This window comes from Brienomyrus brachyistius, chromosome 13 (assembly GCF_023856365.1).
Source record: "Brienomyrus brachyistius isolate T26 chromosome 13, BBRACH_0.4, whole genome shotgun sequence".
NCBI classification, from domain to species: domain Eukaryota; kingdom Metazoa; phylum Chordata; class Actinopteri; order Osteoglossiformes; family Mormyridae; genus Brienomyrus; species Brienomyrus brachyistius.
Genome location: NC_064545.1, coordinates 20471891 through 20494191, shown reverse-complemented (window position 1 = coordinate 20494191; position 22301 = coordinate 20471891). Strand labels below are relative to the sequence as shown.

At 44.1% G+C, this 22301-nt stretch overlaps 1 protein-coding gene across 1 annotated transcript in view; it reads left to right on the top strand.

Moving 5' to 3' along the window:
• Positions 1–4009: 4009 nt before the first annotated feature.
• The window catches only part of LOC125705833 (excitatory amino acid transporter 2-like), a 34517-nt gene continuing 16225 nt past the window's right edge, over positions 4010–22301 (top strand). Inside the window, exon 1 of the mRNA XM_048972121.1 lies at positions 4010–4338. The gene's annotated coding sequence lies outside the window, so the exon portion shown is untranslated. The remainder of the gene's footprint in view (positions 4339–22301) is intronic.

Sequence of the window (22301 nt, the reverse complement as noted above, 5' to 3'; positions counted from 1 at the left end):
CTGGAGATGATCAACGATGCTGGGTCCTTTCTGCCTCCCTCCCCCGAACACGATGGGCCTCTGTTTTGTCTCCTTTATAGTCAGCCGGAGACGGTGCCTCTGTCCATATGCTTTGCTGCATCTTCCCAAACCTCCTGACCCCTGTGCATGACCCAAGAGACCAAGCCCTTGCCCTAATATGAGTAGTAAGCTGCCTCCATAATTGCCCTGCCATGGCCAGAGGCACTGCAACCCCTTCGATCTGCTCAGTTTTCACATGGAACCTGTTTTAGGCAATTGGCCACTACTTGCGCCCCCCCCCCAAGCAGATTATAGACACATGAGTGTAAATAAAACTGCAAAATCCGTTACTAGCACTGCTCAAAGTATTGAACACAAGACCTCAGGGAATAATGCAACCCCCACCCCAGTCAATACAACAAGGTACCCTTTGTGTGACATTGAGCTTCACTGGTGTAGCAGATGTGGAATAGTTAAGGTGGTCCAGAGCACTTCTTAAATGGACATGTCCTCCCTTGCATGAAAATATCACACATGTGAAGAATCAGAAGATGGGCGGGCACCTCCCTGGGGCAGGGGGAATCAACTCTGGCCATGCTCTTGAACCCTTGGTCACACATGTCCAGAACAGTCAACTTTTTCCATTGGACTTTTCAGTGAAGCCTGTGTCCTTGAGGAAGCCAACTACAGACTCACTCACACCCCCCACTGAGAGAAAATCTCTCCCCTCCCTGCCCCCCTAGCCACCCCGCATTTACACACCAGGATTTATATTTCACTTTCATTTAAATCAAGTGATTTTGGATACCTCAGTAGGAAAATGCTTATGTAAGAGACATTATTCTTGGCTTTGAGTTTGGTAAAAGAAATCACACTTGGCAGTTGGAACAGATGTGGTTAATCCCCTATCAGAGTACTATGCACTGGGAAAGACAGGACCAGTTGGGATGCCATAAATAGCTGACGTGACCAAAATGGTCTCTGACTAGGTTTGATTAGTTGCATAGTAGCATAGTCACTTAAAATTGTGTTCCATTATATTCCAAGCAATTATTCTAATTACATTGAATGTGTGCTACTGTTGTACATAAATATTGCCATGATCACAGCAGGTGACGTGAACTTTGGATGTCCAAATTATTGCACAGGCAGTCCCCAGGTTAAGAATGCTCAACTTAAGAACAACTTGCACTTAAGAACAAACTGCCATACAGCCTATTATATTGACAATTTGGGATAAATATAAGTGCACTACTCTGTGATGCTCATAAAAATTCACAGGATACATGCTAAACCCTTTCTCTGTTGTTTGTAGTCTGGAGTAACAGAAGGCCATTTAATAATGCTTTTCCTCTTCAAACAAATCTTGAAATGAATGGACCAGGAGGAACTATTAGTAAAAGATTAACTTTGTTTCCATTTTCTTGACAGAAACAGTTTGTCCTGATCTATCCATGTCAGGTCCGTTATGTTCCTGTTATGTTACCCTCACTTGTTCCCTGTTACTCGTGGTTCTCTGTGTTTGGTTAAGTGTCAGTGGCCCGCACCTGTCCGTCTTGTAACCCTCATTATCAGTATATATGTGCCTGCCCATGCCCTGTTCCTTTGTCAGTCATTGTAGATGTTAGTGCTGTGCATTAGTTCCCACTCAGGGTTGCTATTGTTCTATGTTAGTATCGTTTTTATTGCTTTCCCAAGCCAGTCCCTGTGTCTAAATCAACCCTTGTCCCTTCCGGTTTATCCTCCCTGCCTCTTGTTTTAACTTCTTACTGTCCTTTTGTTTCTGGTTCTATATGTGTTTTGCGTTCATCAATAAAATCCCCTTCAGTTCTTTAAGCTGCACTGGGAATGTCACTCCTTGCCAGCATCTAGACACGATACTTTAGTTAGATTTCTTCAAACATTGTTTTTGCAGTAATAATAAATATCAGCTTTCTTTTTCCTTGAAACTTGGCACAATGAGGAATGTTAGGTCTTACTTAGGGTAACTTTGTCCCCTCTTGGCAGAGACATTTAACCTCCACATCTGTCTTGACACAGAATCCACACACAGCATCAAAACAGGTACTAGATCTAACCATAGTGTGACTCTGGTGACACATTCCACCTTCACAGTGTCCAATGCAAAGCTTCACTGTAATAAAATATAATTTGGAGAACACTCCAAAACATTCCAGAATGTCCCGCATACTCCCAAAACGTACTGAAAGCAGAGAGAGAACCACAGTTTTGAAATGTGTTGAACAAAATATGAATAAAAGGAATAAGGCACAATTCTTGCTTTTGCAAGAAGTAAAAAAAAAAACACTGAAAAAAACAAGGGTGATATTTCCCAAGAAATGCAATACAGCCAACATTTTCTGGGCATCTTTAATAACCTATGCTAGTGTTCATATTTGGGGAAAAAAAAAACATCACTTATTTAGCAAGCATTCTTCACTCTACTCTATTTATGGAACATCCACCTGTCTTCCATAACCATTCCCAGATCATGGGAAACCAGTAGCCTTGCAAGGAAGCACACCATATGAGGCAGGGAACACCCTGGACAGAATGCCAGTTTACTGCAGTGCGTACATTCAGCAAAAGAAAATGTGGTGTACAAATTCATTTAATTAGTTATTTTTGGACTGTAAGAGGAAAACCTGGAGACCTGCAAAAGCACAGAGAAAACATGCACACATGCACAGAGAGATCTAACACCAGTTGTGTGAGGTTACAGTGCTAACCATGCTGCTTTTTATAAAATGTGGCTGCTTAAAAATGAGTACATCAAGGGAATGTGCAATTCGACACACATACATAACGTTTGAAGGAAATTAATTATTGTGTATTATCTCTGTGGTTTTGGGCAGGGGTCTTCAGCCTGTCTTAAATCAGTATTCTCTACATGAAAACCATGCTTAAGTATAACCTACCACTAACGCGTGAACAAATAAGAAACTAAAAACTATAGACGTCGATGGGGGTTAATATTTCTTTTTCCGGGTGAGGTGACCTCCCCCTTGCATGCTTTTGGCGTTGCGTAAAGCGGATTTTTATTATACATACGTCGATAAAGGTTAGAAACATTCTTATAGCCAGTCGGACTTCCAGTTTAAAGCCCCCGCCTAACTAATAAATGTGACACCACTGACACGCGTTTTACGAAAATGACGCCGAATTCCGCGCTAGTGCCCGTGCTTCGCTGGGCTGCGTTATCAGGTCTGCAAAACTCCGGCATTGTCACTGGAGGCGCCAAAGTGAAATTGAGAAGAAGAAAAAAAGCTTTATTCCGTGAAAATGGCGTGTTTTATGAAATCCATGTGCAACTCGAGCGCTATATCACTGACAAATCATGCAAGCCAGCAAATAAATAATGAATAAATACAGCAACCCTGAAAACCAGGCATCACCCCTGAACCACAATACCGAGTTTTTCCATTTTACTATCTTAGGCTTTTAAACAACCTGTCTTACTAGTCTTCTGCGTTCAGAATGAACTCCTGTAAAAACCTTGAATTTCGCCGAGTCTTTTCTGATGTTTAATGGTTGTTCACCTTCTTAGACTAAAGCATAATCGTCTTAAACGCTGTTAATTTGAAATATGACTGCGATTTTCTTCCTTCGACTAATCGTGCAGCCTAGGCTTTATATTTTCGAGTATCAAATATGGAAAATGTACAGGATGCATATGAAGATTAGTAGATAGATAGCCCACTATAGCCCACAATTAAAATGCCATAGTTAAAATTATTAGAGCTACCTAATATATTTTCAATAGAGCACCGAGTAGTTTAGATATAAGGCATTTTCCTGCATTAAAACAGGTACATATTTTATTGTCGGACACATTTGCTTCCGTACGTTAGAGGAATTAAACTATAAGAGAAGGTGTGTTTTGTTTGCATGGAATCTTCTTTGGTTTGGCTTATGCTTTGGCCATGAGAGAATACAGAATAATGCATGTCTCTTTATCGGACAAAAAAATGAAAGTGATAAATGGAGAGAAAGGAAAATAAATAGGGGAACTGGAGATGATCTCGGGAGCGGGAGGAGCTATAGAGCATCGCCGGCTTGCGAGGAGCGGCATTCCACAGCAGGAGCGCAAACGGGGAGAGCAGGAGGAGGAGTGTCCGCATAGCGAGTGTGAAATTGATCATTCAGCGCGCTGGTCCGCTCGCAGCCTCTGCGGATTACCGGATCCGGCTATTTGGCGTGTATCTGTACCGATCCTGAGCACATTAACGGAGCCGACCTACGAAGAGCCGAACACCTTCCCGGGGGCTCCTGGAAGCGCAGCGACTGAACGGCACCTAAAACTTCGCATTTTCTTTAGCAGCCGCTTAGTGGAAAAACGTAAGTATAGATAAACTAATAGCCTACAAACAATTTGACGCACTTGAGTGTATACATCTATAGTATAACACTGCAAACCAGTGTAACCTTATATATGTGGTATTTTCAACGGTTTTATCTGTTGCAAAAACTATAACAAGGATCTTTAACTTTCTGGAATGGATTATACTTGACGGGATCAATTCCATATATTCCAGTAGGCGTGCAGGAATTTAAATGTAATACCTAAACTGTGGGGATTGATTCCAATGAAGAGTCCTAAATTATTGAGAATTTACTTCAAAACCCCTAATTTCGGATAAATTCTCTTGGTTTATGGCTGTTTATGAAAACATCGAAAGTTAGAAAAGTATGACCCATGCGCCGCATCCGGACTGTGATTTCATTTAACAAGTTTAACATTTAGTAAAAACACGAATTCTTATGTTTCGTGCAGGCATGGTACAATTATTCGGTAGATACGCCAGATAATACGGGTTTTCTCCAGGTATCTTTTCCAGATGAACGATATTTATGAGGATAGGCGTTGCACAAAACCTGATTTGTGATGATTGATTTGCTGCAGTTTGGTGTATGTATGCTCCCGGCGCTTAGGGCGTACTCACAGTCGGCCCGGTTGCCTTATACCGTGCCCGAGCACGATTGCCCCCCACCCCCGCCCATCTGCACTCCCCCGCTTACCTCCACTCCCCCGCTGGTCCGCGCTGCTCACATAGTGGTAACGATCCTTTCTCGAGCACGATTTCGTCATCACCGTGCGACTTTTTTTGTGTTGAAGAAAACATAGGAAGGAAAGCAGAACGGAATTCAGGATCATGTGTCAATATATTGTGGCTTATGTGGAGTCGTTTGGGGCTCAGTGACAGACACAGATTTGTAAAGTATGCAGCGCAGCTATTTTTATTTATTCGTGCTGCACCAATAATAAGTCCCACATTTTACCAAATATCTCGGAGTTTATACAGACTAGCGTTGCATGGGATACCGGTACTGGAAAGGTATTATGGTACTGTATGGAAAGCTGTTCGATATATATATATATATATATATATATATATATATATATATATATATATATATATAGTCCTGGTACTAAATACACTCAGACATGGCTAACGCGCAATATGTCTGAACAAATGGCGAAACTCAATTATACCCTGTCAGAATTGCATGCATCGTGCTATATAGGATACTAAAATGTCAGCTAGTAAAACATAATCTCCTTAGCTTTAAGTCATTGATTTATGTGAGAGGTCTTGTTATATAGCAGACAGGTTACGTTAACATGAAACTAGCATCTGTACTTACAGGTTATTCTACGCTGTGTTTGAAGCAGTTAGATAATAAAGCATAATGTGCAAGTTTTTATTTGTTTATTGAGCAGATGAAGAAAGCCGAAGAAATGCTGTAACTTTTTTTATTTCTTTAGATATTCCCATGAAAATTTCAGATGATGTTCATTGGACCTTAAACTGCTTATTCCAATGGTGATTTACACGATACAATTAACCCCTAATTAGCTAAGGAAATCAATAGTGGTAGTTCCCGGACCAAACATATTATTATTACCATAAAGATTGCCAAGTATAGTCTCTGAAATAAAACCTTGTAGGAACCATATAAACTCTTCTGGGCTGAAAAAGTAAAAAAAAACTCACAAAACTTTCTAAATTTGATCTTGAATATCTAATTTAGTAGTCTATACATAATTTATTTGAATTCATACCTACCTTCTATTAAATTGAAGGCTGTTTTTGTGAACACAAAACTCCATACGCTTAAGCCGCGATCCAAAAAAATCGGAAATCGAAAATTGGTGAACAAGGGGAATTCTAGGTATCTTGTATCCACGTCATCAACAGGATAGAGTCGAACCTCGTTACTACGTAAAAGACGGGATATCAAAAACATGTACGTTATAAGCATAGAACATTGTAACCACTTATTGCAAGATGGATGAGAGAACTCACGAAATATCCATGTAAATGATAAAACTTTAATAGAACAGACCCTTAAGTGGACTACAAAACAAACGAATACATCATTACTTGTTAAATAATTCAAGAAAGCTCATTTGGATCCTTGAAAATTTCCTTAAATTACTCACGATTACTTAGTGCCGGCTGGCGATAAACGGCAACGAAAATACACAACGGCTGGTCAAAATGGATTTTTAAAATAAACATTCGCACCCAAATTGGCATTTGGCCTGAAAGTATTAATGAAATATTGGTCAAATTAAATCAACGCAATAGACAAATGTGCATTGTCGGGCGAAGATCAGGTAGATGTAGCGACACAGTTGTGGTGGGCGGGGAGAGCGCTGTACGTTATAACGGTGATTAGTTTTCGTATTTTCTCTAGAAATTTGGATGTTGTATCGAAGTTTACGCTGTAAGGATGTACGCTGTAAACAATGGCTGCTATTGGAATAATACATAGGCTAAAAACGGGAATTAGAAACCTGTACGTTTAAAAGGTGAAAACGTTGTATCCGGGGTACGTAGTAACGAGGTTCGACTGTACCAGGGAATTTCCATCCGTTTGCCCATAAACTGGCATCTTAATAGGTATACCCCTGCCAGGCCGAAAAAATCCCGAACGCGCTATCGGAACCAATATGGCGGTGGCCGATTCGCGATTATGCTAACGTACCTAATATAATGAATCGCATCTAATCCATACGGACCCCCCTCTGTCTCCTAGCCCCCAAATACTCTCCTTATAATTACTCGCAATTTTTTCGCAACAGAGTTTTGCGGGGAAGAAAATGATGCAATATGTACATTCCCACACGATCAGTTACTTACTGGTTCGGTTCCTTACAATGTACATGTGCGCATGCGGGTGTCAGTCGTATCGTGACGTCACGTGACGATTATTCGTGCTCTGGCCCACCTCTCCGAATAGGTCAGCGTACGGTACGGAGCGATCACACTAGTCAAATGAACTGGACTTCAAACGTGCTCGGGCACGATACCGATCGGCTAGTGTCTGTACACCTTTTTTTACTTTCATCTTACGAGCAGTAGTTGTCAGGCACGCGTGTGACCCCGGGACTACTCTTCACGTGCGGTACAAGTTCTTATACAAAGTTATTTGTATTAATTTATTTAATTATCTCGAATTTCTCGAATTTATTGTTCATAATTCTTGTATTTTGCAGGGTATTGATTTTAGTAGTCTACTTACTTTGCACATCCAAGCATATCTCATGCTGAAATGAGAGCAAAAGCTAAACTGCCCAGTTAAATTGAGTGGCTGGCGGATTTCTTTGTGTGTTTATATATATATATAGTCACCAATCTCACACTTCTGCTACACCACCTTTCCACCTGCACAGTCGCAACTCACATACTCACACTTACCTTCACACCCACACACAGATAAATAGTTCACCATGCTTTATTTAAAAAAATAAAACATATATATATATATATATATATATATATAGACAGTGCTGGAAACAGTTAAAAAGAAAATGAAGAAATAGCGATTCCATCCATCTATCCATCCATTTTCTGTTCCCGCCTGTCCTATTCAGGGTTTCAGGGAGTCCGGAGCCTATCCCAGAGGCTGAGGGTACAAAGCAGGGAACAACCCAGGGTGGGGCGCCAACCCATCGCAGAGATAGTGACTCAAAAATAAATAAACAAACACCCCACAACATAATGGCTTAAATTTAGACTCGGAGGCATATCAGAGAATAACTATTAGATTGAGACCATTTTTTCATCAGTATTTTAAATTAAATTTGAGGCAGGAGCTGTGGTCCAGCTGTAGCCTCTGGCTAACGCCTAATGAAATATCTCATGTGAAATTCAAGAGTTACTTTGAAAGAAAAAAACTAGAGAGGAAGGTTCCATGTGTGTTTGGCTTTATAGCTCAGGGTTGTTTCTTGTTGTCCATTGTGTCAATCACAATGTTGCAGAAGTATGTGAGGGATGCATTTATCACATACGAGGGGTATATAGGGACCACCAATTTTCGAGTGTTGCTCTCAGCCAAGACGTTCTGCGGCATTACAACGTTAACCACACGTAATGATTATGGGTTTCTCTCCATGGAGATCAGCCTGTTATTAATATGGGATGACTAGTGGTCTGCCACACATCTCAACTCTGAACTGATGTTACTTTTGGCATTTGATCATGTGAGTGCATGGCATTGCAGGACCTTAAGGTTAGACGCGTTTGTGAACGCATTTCAGAGGGGTTTTTATGAGGGGCACTACCTAAGGCTGGGCTCTTTAGGGGCTACACAGCCTTATCTGCACCGTATCATTGTATGTTTTCCAGATGTAATTATACACTAAAAACATTATGGTACCTAACAAAATGAGGTTTTCCCAGCAATGAGAAGAATCGATTTTACTGGAGCGGCTCAAAATTTATTTCATATAACAAGCTGCTTTGAATGATGAAAGAAGATAATTCAATTCAAGCAAAGAAATAAAAAGCAATATAGAGCTGAAAGTTAATATAAATGTATAGTCAAGAACATTTTGAAAGTGCAAGTAGAAAGAATGCGTTGTGAGTACAGTGTGAGGCACAGGCTGAGAGCAGGACCCACCTTTTTGAAGCTGAGGGACACAGCATCTGGCTGAGTAGGTCAGGTGACCAGGAATGGAGGTTTGGGACGTCACTGCACCCTGCGGCCCCTCCCACGTCATCCTGCCACAAGCCAAACGACAACAGTAATTTATACTTTAATTTTAATGACTGAATTTATTAAATGGAATGCCTGGGCGGAAAGGTGGCACAATGGTTAGCAGTCTTGGATCACGCCTCCAGGATTTTGGGATCACGTTTCTGCACTGACTCCACGTGTGCATGTTCTCTCTGTGTCATCGTAGAGTTTCCTCCCACAGTCCAATGCTAAGGTGCATTCTAAGGTAAATGGGAGTTGCTAAATTGTGTGTGTGCCCTGTGATGGGTTAGTGCCTCGTCATGGGTCATTCCCTCCCTTGCGCCTGTAGCTTATGGGATCGGATCCCCTTGACTCTGCGTAGGACAATCGAGTACAGATGATTGATGGCAATAACAATGGCAGTATCTGGCAGTCTCACAGCATCCAGAGTCTTGTCCTTTCCCTTCCATTGTTTTATGGTGCACCAAGGAAGGGACACACAGTCTACATACCAAAGGGTTCAAAAGACTAGTGGCGCCATGCAAAAGTCCAGTATACCCTTTCCTGACACACAGATGGGCTCTATGTGCAAATTCAATTCTGACTCTGACTGAATACGTATTAAAAATGCACACATATACAAGAGCATGGCAGCATTGCCGTGCAGCCTTGACTGCCATGGTGAAGAGGGTCACATACTGTATGTGTATGTGTCTTAGCTCTGTAACTGATAGTATGGGCTTGATTAGATAATCTGGATAAGTGAAGCTGGATAAGATTCTGTGAAATGGAGCCCAATTCGTACAGCATGTAAGATGTTGCGTTGTTCATTGTATGGCAGACGGAAAAGCTTTATATTGATCATTTTAACAGCTTAATATTGATAACTAGATATTGTGAATACAAAACAAGATTAGTTTATATCTTGGTGACACTTATATTTGCTTTACTGACAACAGTCCATGCAAGTCCTGTTAAAACATGACAGCGAACGGCTTAAAGATAGGATTCTATTTGTGGTGTTAAAGGCGTCTCATGTTTTTTTTTTTTTTTTGTAAAGTAAATCCTGAGAAAATGCATTTCTTCACATAACTAAAATAATAGATTTTTGGCTATACAAGTACTTCCATTGGGCAGCAACAATATATCACTTTCGGTGCATGCCTTAAAGCGTTTGTAACAGGCTATTACGAAAGCAGGGCATGGTGCAGGCGGAAAAAGGCGGCACAAATCCACCTCCTAGAGATAACAGGCGTTTATGAAAAGCAGGCCAAAGGCAGGCACTCAAATACACAAAACTGAACTGGGTAACGAAGAAGCAGGAGCAAACAATGAAACAATTAACCAATAAGAGAGGATGCAGAACAATGAGCAATCAGGTAGAACAATCAATTTATGAAGCACAGGGAAACAAGTGGATCCAATAAACTAATTATGAAACTAAGACACTAAGGGGGAAACCAGGAAACGTAAACCAAGAAACCGAATCTAACACGAAGAATATAACAAAGACAAGTAACGCATAACCGCAAAAGGCACAAAGCAAACACCAAAACAGAACACAAACCACAAACTAGGGACAAGAAAACTAATAGAAAAGAAACACTGGGGAACAGAAGTTTAATAAACACAGAGGAAGCTGGCATCAAACTCATAACCAAAGGGTTAACATTCTCAGAGTCACACACTTCACCTGTTGAGCCATGCATTGGCCTGGGGAAAGGGAAGAGCACACTGGGGACCAGAGACAGGGAGGAGAACAGGATGGCCAGCAACACCTGCTGACCAAATAGGTAGGAGACATGACATAAAGGGCAGGGTCCGACAGGCGCTGACCCCAATACAGGCAGTAATTGGTCAGTCTTGGCTCCTTTCTTCATGCCGCCTAAAGGCTTCTGGGAAATTAGTTGGCAAGCATGGTTCTTTCTTTCATGCCACCTAAAGGCTTCTGGGAAATTAGTTGGCAAGCAACACTGCTCCTATTTGGACAGCAGTGAAATCTTCCACTCCCACCCCCACCCTCGAGAAAAGAACGCTTTCTGTTCACACTGTGGGTTTCATCCGATGATGGCAGACCACCTGTACTCCAGAGAGAGGTGTGTGTTGCTTCGTTGGCCTGTCTTTGCTAGGAAGTTGAGTTTGGGGGGGTCGTCAAAATTCAGAATGTTTGTCAGTAAATAATCTAAGAGAAACAAATGCAGGGGGAAATAATGATGAAAGTTGTAAAAATGCTGGCTGGATAGAGCTGAAGAAAGAATAAAACAAAAAAATCAATGCCTCAGTGAAGCAGAAACTAAAATGTTAAGACCATCTTATTTTATTTTAGGTCTATCACTGTCAATATGATTAAGATGAAATGTCAGCGCTAAGATAGCTGCAGAACCAACTAATTTTACACAAAAAAAACTGAAGTGCCTTTGGCCAAATTATTTTGTATTAGTAACTGAAATGTCAATAGCAGCTGTACTCCAAAGGTTAATCTAAGCATTTTATCAACATTACAACACCGCTGACATAGCATGTCCGCGTGGCTCTTTTGTAAACAGCATGCCTCTTTGTGCTTCAGGTAGGACATGAAGCCACAAGCAGTGATTTGATAAGATTTTTTTTTTCTTCTAAGAAGAGTCAACATTGTTTGGCTTTGAAACAGTGGAACAGGAATCCACTAATTTTAACATCCAGATAGGGTTGGATGGGAGAACTAAGCAGCACTAGCTAAGGAAGGAGTGGAATCTTTATTTAGGGAATCGTGAGGTGTGTGGTTCATTGCTAGTGTTAGGTACTCTAACCCTGGAGGTTGTTAGTTTGAATCCCTGGGTTTGCAGTGTAATCATATCATCCTTGTACATTGCTTTAGAAAAACTCTTCTGCTAAGTAAATGTTTCTTTGTAACTTTACCGCATTTCTAATCGGAACCAAAACAGCAGAGCAAGCCAATGTATGCACATTCCTGGGGGTGAGGGACAGGTGGAATTCATCAGCATGAAAAATGCTACTCATGTGACTTTGTCTCGCGAGACCGCCACCGGCTTCGTCCCCCACCAGTGTGTCACTCTCATCTTTTATGCCAAAATACATGGCACAGATGTGAAGGAAATATGTGAAGTATTTTGCCCCCCCTGTGTTTTGGGGAGAATAATACAAATTGAATACAGAAGAAGGCACTTATGATGAGTTTATTAAATTTGGAGTCTGGATCTGAATGACTTGAAATTGTTACAGGAAATTTTGAACTATCTATCTATCTATCTATGTATCTATCTATCTGTCTGTCTGTCCATCCAATCGCTTATCTAATTCAGGGTCATGGGGGGACCAGAGCCTATCCCAAAGGCTGTGGGTGCAAGAAAGGGAACATTGCAGGATGGAGCACCAACCCATCGCAGGGTGCACTCACACACCATTCAGATTTTGAACTGGACTCACCACACAGCTGTTCAAGTAAGGAGCTCTGTCCATTAGGGGGCAGCACAGATGTAAGTGACAGCGTGGATGAGTGGCAACAGGTTATGCTTCGCTTAGCCTGGCTCTCACTGCACTTATGCAGTGTGTGACACAGACAGGCTGCTGATTGGCTAGTATCTCCAGGCTGCAGACTTGGGTTCAAATATCTATACGCGGGTTTCTGTGGCTGTTCAAGGCTGATCCTTAACTTGCCCTTCTGTTGCTTGTGCCGTTTGAGTAGTCCTGCTGGGAACATGCCATAACCATCCTGCCCCCCCACGTCTGTCTACATCTAAGCCACAACATACAAAGGCTAGTGGATACTGAGAATTGTGAGAACTCCAGGGCTCCCCATACAAGGTCTTCCCAGCAAGGTGAAACAGGGACACACTCGCTCTCTGCTGGTGCAGGATTACCCGCCACCCTGACCCGGCCTTCAGTGCTCTGTCGTGTTCCAGCAAAGACCTGCTCATGTCTCGTTATGTCTGGCCACCGTGATAAGTGCTAGTCTGCTGGTTTGCCCGCTGACTCCATGTTGTCCGGACACACTCTGTTGATATTAGCTGTGTTCAAATAATTCAAATAATTCTCCTTGCTCTGATAACAGTTAGAGTCACAACATATGGACTTAAGTTCGGAAATAGGCCACCTTTCCAGAGCGACATGTTCGTGAAACTTTGTCCAGTAACAAAATTGGATCATAGGTCAAAGGTCAATGGTGGGCCCACATCTTGTGGGGAAATTTGATACTTACGCCATCTGCGTGGCGCCCAGTTCTTCCCCATTCCTACATCTGCCCCTCAACATCTCCTGTGATGTGTACAGAACAGGGCAGTTTTGTGCAAACTGCAAAGTGTGGTGATGCTGGTACAGTCTAAACCAATAGTAAACACATTTCCAGTTGTACCAGTCTGGGACCCTGACCCACAGCTGTACCAGGATTATGCTTTTCAAAGCTGCGTCATCATAATACATCAGCTACGCTCTGGGAGCTGTGAGACTTTACAGTCAGTGGCATAGGAGAAAGTGCTGTGATGTGAATCCACATCAAATATTGGACCTCATGTTCCTGGGCCTCTGTTCATAGAACTGCAACCCAATGGAACTGACAAGCTTTGCTAAACAAAGGGGGCGTTCTTTGTTTTCTTAGAAGGTGATACACGTCAAACAAGTAGAAAAACAAACAAAAAGAAAAAAAAACACCTCCACCCCATAAACCTGTCTGCCCCCTTCACCTTCCAGAAGGTTCTCTGAACTGGGGGAGGTCAGTGTGAAGCCTAGTCTGTTTACTCACCGGCGCAGTCAGTATTTTTAATCACGCATTATTTTTCCATGTCGTCGTTGACGGTTTTGAGCGTCACCCAAAGACACCTCGTTATCAATGGCGTACTCCTCTCCATGCCCCGATACAATCTGTTTATGAGCCGATGTTAGCAGTTGAGTAAATCCCACTGAAGCCGCCCCGCCGTGGCTTTTTGGCGACCTTGCTAATTATCATATCCAATGACTGCTGGTCCTCATCCGTGCGCTGTCACACGGCCCTTGAAAACCACATAATAACAAGGCCTGAACACTGGTGGGACGTAAAACCCAACATCAGGTGAGCAAAACAAGATGAACAGTCAGGGGTTATTCAGTGTCCCTGTCCCCATATCACCGATGACTCAAACCACACAGGTAAGCCCCTTTAAGGATTCAGCCACAGACGTACAGGCCTTGTCTGAATTAACCGGGGCTATGACTTTGGCGATAAAGGCGGCTGATTGGTTGAGTGACGGCTTGACTCCCACCCACTTCACATCGCACAGCCATTCACAGAAGTCCCTCAGTTTGGTTTATTAAATCCAAGAAATTCTGAGGGTGGTGTAGAAGAAATGGATTTGCTATGCAGGAGATGACCACTGTCCTGCACATACCAGGAGGTCTATGAAGAGTGTTCAGCGATACAGTAGTTTTCTTGTGATAAGACAATGTTATAACTGATGTTTGAGCTTGCCTGCCAAGTGCTCCTCAGTGTTAGCCCATGGCTAACTACGCAAACATTGAACTACAGATATGAAATGTATGGCTCCGAATGGGAGTCACTAGATGTAGTGGGATTTGAGGGATATGTCTAGCATAAGTCTCTGCTTGTGGGTTTATGAATCATAGAGGGATGAGCCCTACAGTGCTGGTGATGGGGAATATCCTTAGCATTACTCTGAAATTGTCCATTACCTGGCCAAGAAAACAGAATTTAGAGTGGGAAGCATTGGGCTGGATGGTAGCTCGTCTGGTATTCCCGTCATTCCGTGACGTCGGCAAGCTGAGAAAATGTTTTCACGGTTCAGAAGATATGCCAGATCCCGGCAGGGAAAGAAAAAACAAGGAATCAGCAGATCCGGGGGTGAATTCTGTCAGTTCGCATTTAGTGGCTTTCCATCACATCCGCCTGTTACTGTTTGTCACACCCATACCCTGAAATCTTAGTCACACAGATAAGAGCCACTGTTATTATGAATACAAACCGATATCGCTGAATTTTTTCAGCACGTCGTGCGAGATTAGGAGCGATTGTTACAAACCCAGGATGCTTCGGGTATCCTGCTTCTTGTAGGGCTGAAAAGGAAGCGTCCCTTGCTGGCAAATATGTGAAGCTGGACTGCTGAAATACAGGTTGTATTGATTATTAACATCTAGATTTAGTTCCCAAATTCAGCGACTGTGCAGTATGTGTCTGGGTAAAACCAGGTGTCCCTACATTAGTGGAAGTGTTTCTATAAAACTACATTTTTACCTTTTTGAACTGGGAGCACTTTATGATCAGGAAGTCTGTCTTGCAGGTTTTATTCGGAATAGAAAGGAAGTTATTTAATCTATCGATTCAGTATGGCGTCACGATGCATTCACGACAGCGATGATAGTAAATTGTTAAATAATAAACCTGCTTTTATGGTGTATCCATTTGCAGAATCTTCTTACAGACAGCGGTTGGTTGATTCAATTTGGACCCACTTAACCCTGTTAATGAAGTGGAATGACTGCAGCCATTTTCTTGAATTAGTCTGTTTCATTGTCCCCCCCCCACCCCTCCCCCAGTTTTGGCAGAAACCATAAATTCATTTAGCCTGTTTACCCTGTAGACACACTCACAGATTTCAATTCAGTTCAATTAAATTAATTTCTATATGGTGCTTTTCACAATAGAATCACCCCAAGGTGCTTGACCCAGGTATGTGGTGGTGTATTAGTACGTGATTTACACAGACTTAAACAAGAAAATAGCGAAGAATTTCTCTTGGGGGTGTTGCTGATGATGGGGGAGGGGGTGGCTGCTACCTATCCAACTAGTAAGCATCAGGTGAGGAAAGGGATGAAAGACTTGGGAGAGACGCAGCCACAGTGCTCAGCCGATGTGTGTTTTCCAAAGAGTGCCCTGCTGTACAAAACAGAGACATATGTTTGCAGTGGGGGCCTTTCAGAGTCACGCTTAAGTGGCTTAAGGACATTTTTTGCGCTGCTGCCAGATGTTTCATGACAAGAAAGTTCTTTAGAATATAAGAGCAACAGAGCAGCTCAGGGGTGTTAAATGCTGCTTTAACTCATTTAAGGGCTGACTTGCTCCTGACCCCCTCGTCTGTCATTTCCACCAGTGTTCCTATTGTCTGTAGGTTCTTGCTGCCTGTTATTCTCTCTCATTAGCATGGAGGGCTTCTCTGGGGTTGGGGGGGGGATCTCGACTCTTTTAACAAGCTCCTTCGGGACTGAGTTTGAGTAATCAAACGGCGCTCGGCAGAGCTGTCAGTCAGGCAGCGCCGGTTGCTAACGACGCCCCCGCCCTCATTTCCAGCTGGAGACGAAGCGTTCAGCAGACGGCCTTAGCGGGGGGGCACTGTCTCCCCATTGACCACCTGTCCCCCTGTATTCTGCCTCGCCAACCCCCCTCTGGTCATCCTCACTGTTCTCTGTGAAACACAAGCTTTCACTTTCTGGGGAATCAGACGGACGACCTGAATGGGAGGAGACCCATGAAAGAGGGAGAACAAAGAGTAGAGGGAGACGTGGGGGGGGGGAGGTCACTGCCCCTCTACCCCTTTCTCTGATGGGGAGGCCTAATGGAGACAGTAATATGCACCTGTGCCCTCAGCCTGCCTCAGACATGTAGTGACTGACAGACTTCATAAAGCACTTAAGGGATTCCCTTGATTATATTGCTGCTCAGAGTGATGATTGGAGGATCTTTATAGCAACGGAGGTCACCAACAATAGAGAGGAGATCTAAATAAAGGGGGAAGTCCAGTGACCCCCCCTGGGCCCCTGGAACTGGGCTCAAAGCTCCTGTTCGTCGCCTGACTGGACAGGCACCTCTAAACGTTTTTCCTGACATGCTCTTTAATTGGAGCGCTGACCGGAAAGTTGCTTTGAAATTAAGCTTCTGCCAAATAAAAATGTCAGAAGCATTGAACAGCAGGGAATCCAGAACACTCAGGGTGGGTGGCATCAGTCAGCTCCTAACTGCGCCAACATCGTGCACATCTCCAGTTGTCAATCGCCGTCAGAGCTCCCCCTGCTGGACAGTCATGGAGAACTGCAATTCACCAGAACAGATCAGTGTAGAGTCACAGCATTGGTAAAGTGACCTGGAAGACTTAGAGAGCTGCTGAGATTGCATGGATTATGGATCTGCGATAGCGTATAGCCCTAAGTGCTCCTGTATAAGGAATTAGCATTGGGCAGGTGTATGTTTACCACATGCAGTCTATCTAGCTAGCTCCTCATCCTTTGCTTGACCACTGCAGTCTCAATGGCTACCTCATCGATGTCGCTGCAGAATTCTTTTGAGTAAATATATGTGTTTGTAGGCTGTACATTATCCCTGAAAATTAATGTCACATTTGTATGCCTTAAGTACCCATGACGTGTTTTATACGCAACTGCGATGTAGTATTTCGGACAGTCCATTTCTGCGGGTATCCATTTGTGTGGTCATGGTGGGAATTCCGGCTCTTTTTACCGAGCCAGGCCATTTGGCTCAGATCAACAGTAAGAAGAGGCTTTCTTGGCTGGCAGACAGTTCCTCATTTAGTACAATTTCTGGCTTTTATAATTAAGGCTGCCACCTGTCACTGCTGTATGTAAATGTACAATATCTAATGACAATTGATCATGCTGCAGAAAAATGACCAAAAGTCAAACTTTAGTAATTTGACAGATTAAAAATAATAAAATTTTTGGTCATTCTTTCCAATCAACACCATGAGATTTCAATCATGTTGTATGTTATGTGTCAAAGGCTGTAGAGCTCAGAGTGAGTGGTATATATTGCCAATGAACTATGCATGGCCTGTTTTAAAATGGATGGCATCTATGCTAGCACACCAAGCTTATCAGGTAAGCATTATGCTATCTCCTCCCAGCTGCTAACACTGCACATCCTCATATGAGCTCAGAATCAATCCTGAAGAATCTGTAACCTTTTTGCAGGGCAACTTCATTTATGAGCAGGGAACTTGGGGTCACTCAGGAGATTGCCCTTTGGGCAACCTGAAAGATCCTTAAAATCGAGCAATGCGTAATACCACATGCAACAATTTTTGTATAAAAATAAATAGGTATGATATATAAAAATGGTAATAAATGAACAATGAATTTAGAGGCTATTCGATGTCTGGGCACTCCTAGTACATAGGTTACATGATGTCAGGGCAGCCCTGGTATATCGGCTACATTATGCTGGAGCAGCCCTGGTATACGGGCTACATGATGCCGGGGCAGACCTGGTATACGGGCTACATGATGCCGGGGCAGACCTGGTATACGGGCTACATGATGCCGGGGCAGGCCTGGTATACGGGCTACATGATGCCGGGGGAGACCTGGTATACGGGCTACATGATGCCGGGGCAGCCCTGGTATACGGGCTACATGATGCCGGGGCAGCCCTGGTATACGGGCTACATGATGCCGGGGGAGACCTGGTATACGGGCTACATGATGCGGGGGCAGCCCTGGTATACGGGCTACATGATGCCGGGGCAGGCCTGGTATACGGGCTACATGATGCCGGGGCAGGCCTGGTATACGGGCTACATGATGCTGGTGCAGACCTGGTATACGGGCAACATGATGCCGGGGCAGCCCTGGTATACGGGCTACATGATGCCGGGGCAGCCCTGGTATACGGGCTACATGATGCCGGGGCAGCCCTGGTATACGGGCTACATGATGCCGGTGCAGACCTGGTATACGGGCTACATGATGCCTGGGCAGACCTGGTATACGGGCTACATGATGCCGGGGCAGACCTGGTATACGGGCTACATGATGCCGGGGGAGACCTGGTATACGGGCTACATGATGCCGGGGGAGACCTGGTATACGGGCTACATGATGCCGGGGCAGACCTGGTATACGGGCTACATGATGCCGGGGGAGACCTGGTATACGGGCTACATGATGCCGGGGCAGACCTGGTATACGGGCTACATGATGCCGGGGCAGACCTGGTATACGGGCTACATGATGCCGGGGCAGACCTGGTATACGGGCTACATGATGCCGGGGCAGACCTGGTATACGGGCTACATGATGCCGGGGCAGACCTGGTATACGGGCTACATGATGCCGGGGGAGACCTGGTATATGGGCTCTATGATGCCGGGGCAGACCTGGTATATGGGCTCTATGATGCCGGGGCAGACCTGGTATACGGGCTACATGATGCCGGTGCAGACCTGGTATACGGGCTACATGATGCCGGGGCAGACCTGGTATACGGGCTACATGATGCCGGTGCAGACCTGGTATACGGGCTACATGATGCCGGGGCAGACCTGGTATACGGGCTACATGATGCCGGTGCAGACCTGGTATACGGGCTACATGATGCCGGGGCAGACCTGGTATACGGGCAACATGATGCCGGGGCAGACCTGGTATACGGGCTACATGATGCCGGGGCAGCCCTGGTATACGGGCTACATGATGCCGGGGCAGACCTGGTATATGGGCTATATAATGCCAGGGGTGGGAAAGAAAGACCAGCCCTCACATGACCGGTCCACTGGGAAAATTCCTGAACTTCCCGAAGGCATAGATGTGGCATGTGGGCACTTTTGGCTGTAGCCACAGCAGGTTACAGTACCGGGTGCAGTGGACTATGCCGTGTTCTGTGGTGTTTTGGCTTGGTGTAACCATGCTCCCACCGAATTAGAACAGCTCAGGGCAGATTAACTAATCGGGGACATTGTCTGTGTGCTGTGGCTCAAGGTCGGCCTGGGCAGGGTGTTCTTCAGCGCTGGATGACGCTTGTGCTACGGTCGCACTGCTCCTAAAGCCCCTGACAGAGCCGTCCTCACAGGTTGCTCATTATGGTTTACATTTGTGTTCCCATTTTCAGGTCATATTCTGTTACAGGAAAGCTTTAAAAATGGTTTTACGTGGCCGATTTACACCCATAAAGTCACAATCTATGAGCACAGAACAACAGTAAGGGAAATGCTCTGCTCTGACCTTTTTTCGGGACACCTGCCATGGCATCATGGGTATCTTAGCGACATTCCTTGCTCAGCCTAGAGGCAGGATAGAGATGCCTCTGATGAAATCTACAATAAAAGAAGATGATTCCTGGAACAGAGGTAACTAAGCTTGTGAATATGATTTGATGTGAGTCCCATGCTTTATATTTCGCCAGTTGCTAAACAGAGATGGACAGAAGGTCTTAGGAATGAGAAGGTGCAGACAGAACAAACATGGCCACCACCTTACCTTCTTCATGGTTCCACTGTCCATTCTCCCTATTTGTAGGAAAGCCGGTAGCCGATTCCGGAGCATACTGTGAGGCCTTTTAAATGCATTAGTGTCAAATGGCAGTGGGTGGGGGCCGCTGTATCCCTCCATCGCGGTCTCCCATGGTGACATGGCTCTGACACGACATCACCTATCACTCCCTCCACTACAAATTGCTGCCCCTCACTAGTTAAATTCACATTGCCTGCCCACCTTGCTGGGGGAGATGGGAGGGAGTTGGGGCACTGTGACCTGTGGTTGGGATATACCCCCCCCCCAAACTTCATCAGCTCATTTCTGTGCTGAATGGCTAAAATGCTCAAGGCAAAGGGGAGAACATGCAGGAATAATCGAATTGACTGGCATTTGATAAAGGATGTGCTCTCCTCAATGTATCACCCAGTAGGGCAGATTATAATCAGTGACCAAACACAGGGCTTCTAAACGGATCTGGATTCGCAAACATATTGAGTTCTCGGTGCAGCTCAATCAGCCAAACTGACGGGTAATTACTTAGCATGCAAACAAAGGATAAAGTAACAGCTAAATCTATTTCACGGACACTGTTGTATAATCAGCCCCCATTGCAGAATTACGAGATAAATAGTTTATATGCAGGTTCACTGAGTGGTCATCCAAGCCGATGTCTGTGATATCTTTGCGATGACTGCTCTTCCATTTTTATCCATTTGATGAAGACATAAAATTTGTAAGAGGATGACAACAATTACTGTGCGATCATTTTAACACTTCAGTGAACCTGAGAATTTGCTGGAACTTTCAGTATCGTGATAGAAAGTTTTGTGAATTTTCTGAAGTTCTTTTATGAGTTAGTCTAGATCTGCAGTTCTCATAAGCATACAAGAACAGCCAAAACGTACATGCATGCAGTAGATAGTCTACATATCCCTGTGCAAACGAGGCATTGTGTTTGTTTAATTTCTAATTATTGTCCTAAAAATAAGCTATTTGTATGTCGTTTAGGATTGCGCCCTGATCAAGATAAGCAGTTTGAAATTGGGTTTCTTGATTTAAATATTGTTGTAGTAAAAAGGGTTGAGAAGATTGTTCCTGATTGCAGCTTTTATATCAACAAAAGCTGAAATCTCAATTAGGGTTTACAGTCTATTGAGATATCATGTACCTCATATGCTGAAAGTGATCAGTCCTAACAAGATGGATTGGCACCCTGTTCTGAGTTTTTCCCCTGTGTTGCACCTGTAGCATCTGTTCCCCTGCAACCCTGCATAGGACAAGCAGGTATGTCAAATGGATGGAAGGCATGAGTCATAACAGGGCCTGGCTTATTCACTGTGCACCTTATTTTTATATGTTGCTTCCACTTAAGATAGACAATCACAATGATTTGTATGTGTGTGGGTTTCTTGCAGTTATTCCAGATGTTTTCACTGATAGGAAGTTATGTCTGCTAACTTCACCCAAAACTCATAGATATATCCCACTGGATCTGCGCGATGCAGAGTCTGTAGCTGAGATTTTCTGCCTCGCTCCTCCATAAACTCCAGCCTGGCACGTGTCAGGATGTGCTTCTTTGAGGGATTAGTCGAAGGAAGGGCTCCAAGGACTTTCACTTATAGCTGACTCGTAATCTGGTGCTCTGACTCCTCCCAAAGTGCAACCCCCCCCCCCCCCCCCATTGAAAGCTGGCAGTCAGACTGGCTGGTGGCTCACTTCCTTGGCACACTGACTCAAACCGGGCCGTGCGAGTCGATGCTGGTGTAACTGGCCGTCCTTGACCGGCTGAGCCATTGAATTTCCCCCCCAACCCCACTTCCGATGCCAGTCTTCCACCCCAGAGTTCCCGGCGGTCGCGGATAGCCGAGGCCGAATGCATCGAAGACATCAAGCTCTTTGAGGGACGCTCCTTGGAATGGATATGCTTTAGTCCTCACCCAAATCTTCTCCATAATTTCCTGTGTCCCATGGCTGAAGATTAACCCTAGTTCCCCTTAGATCTCATCTATACCGTAGGCAGCATGGATGACATACCCAGGTAAGAAAACTCTTTTCTGTGTGCAGTTGATCGACCAAACACATGGCCTTCACTGTGAATTTGAAACATCCCTCATTCCTGTCGTAGGAGTAGTTGGAATTGGAGTAGT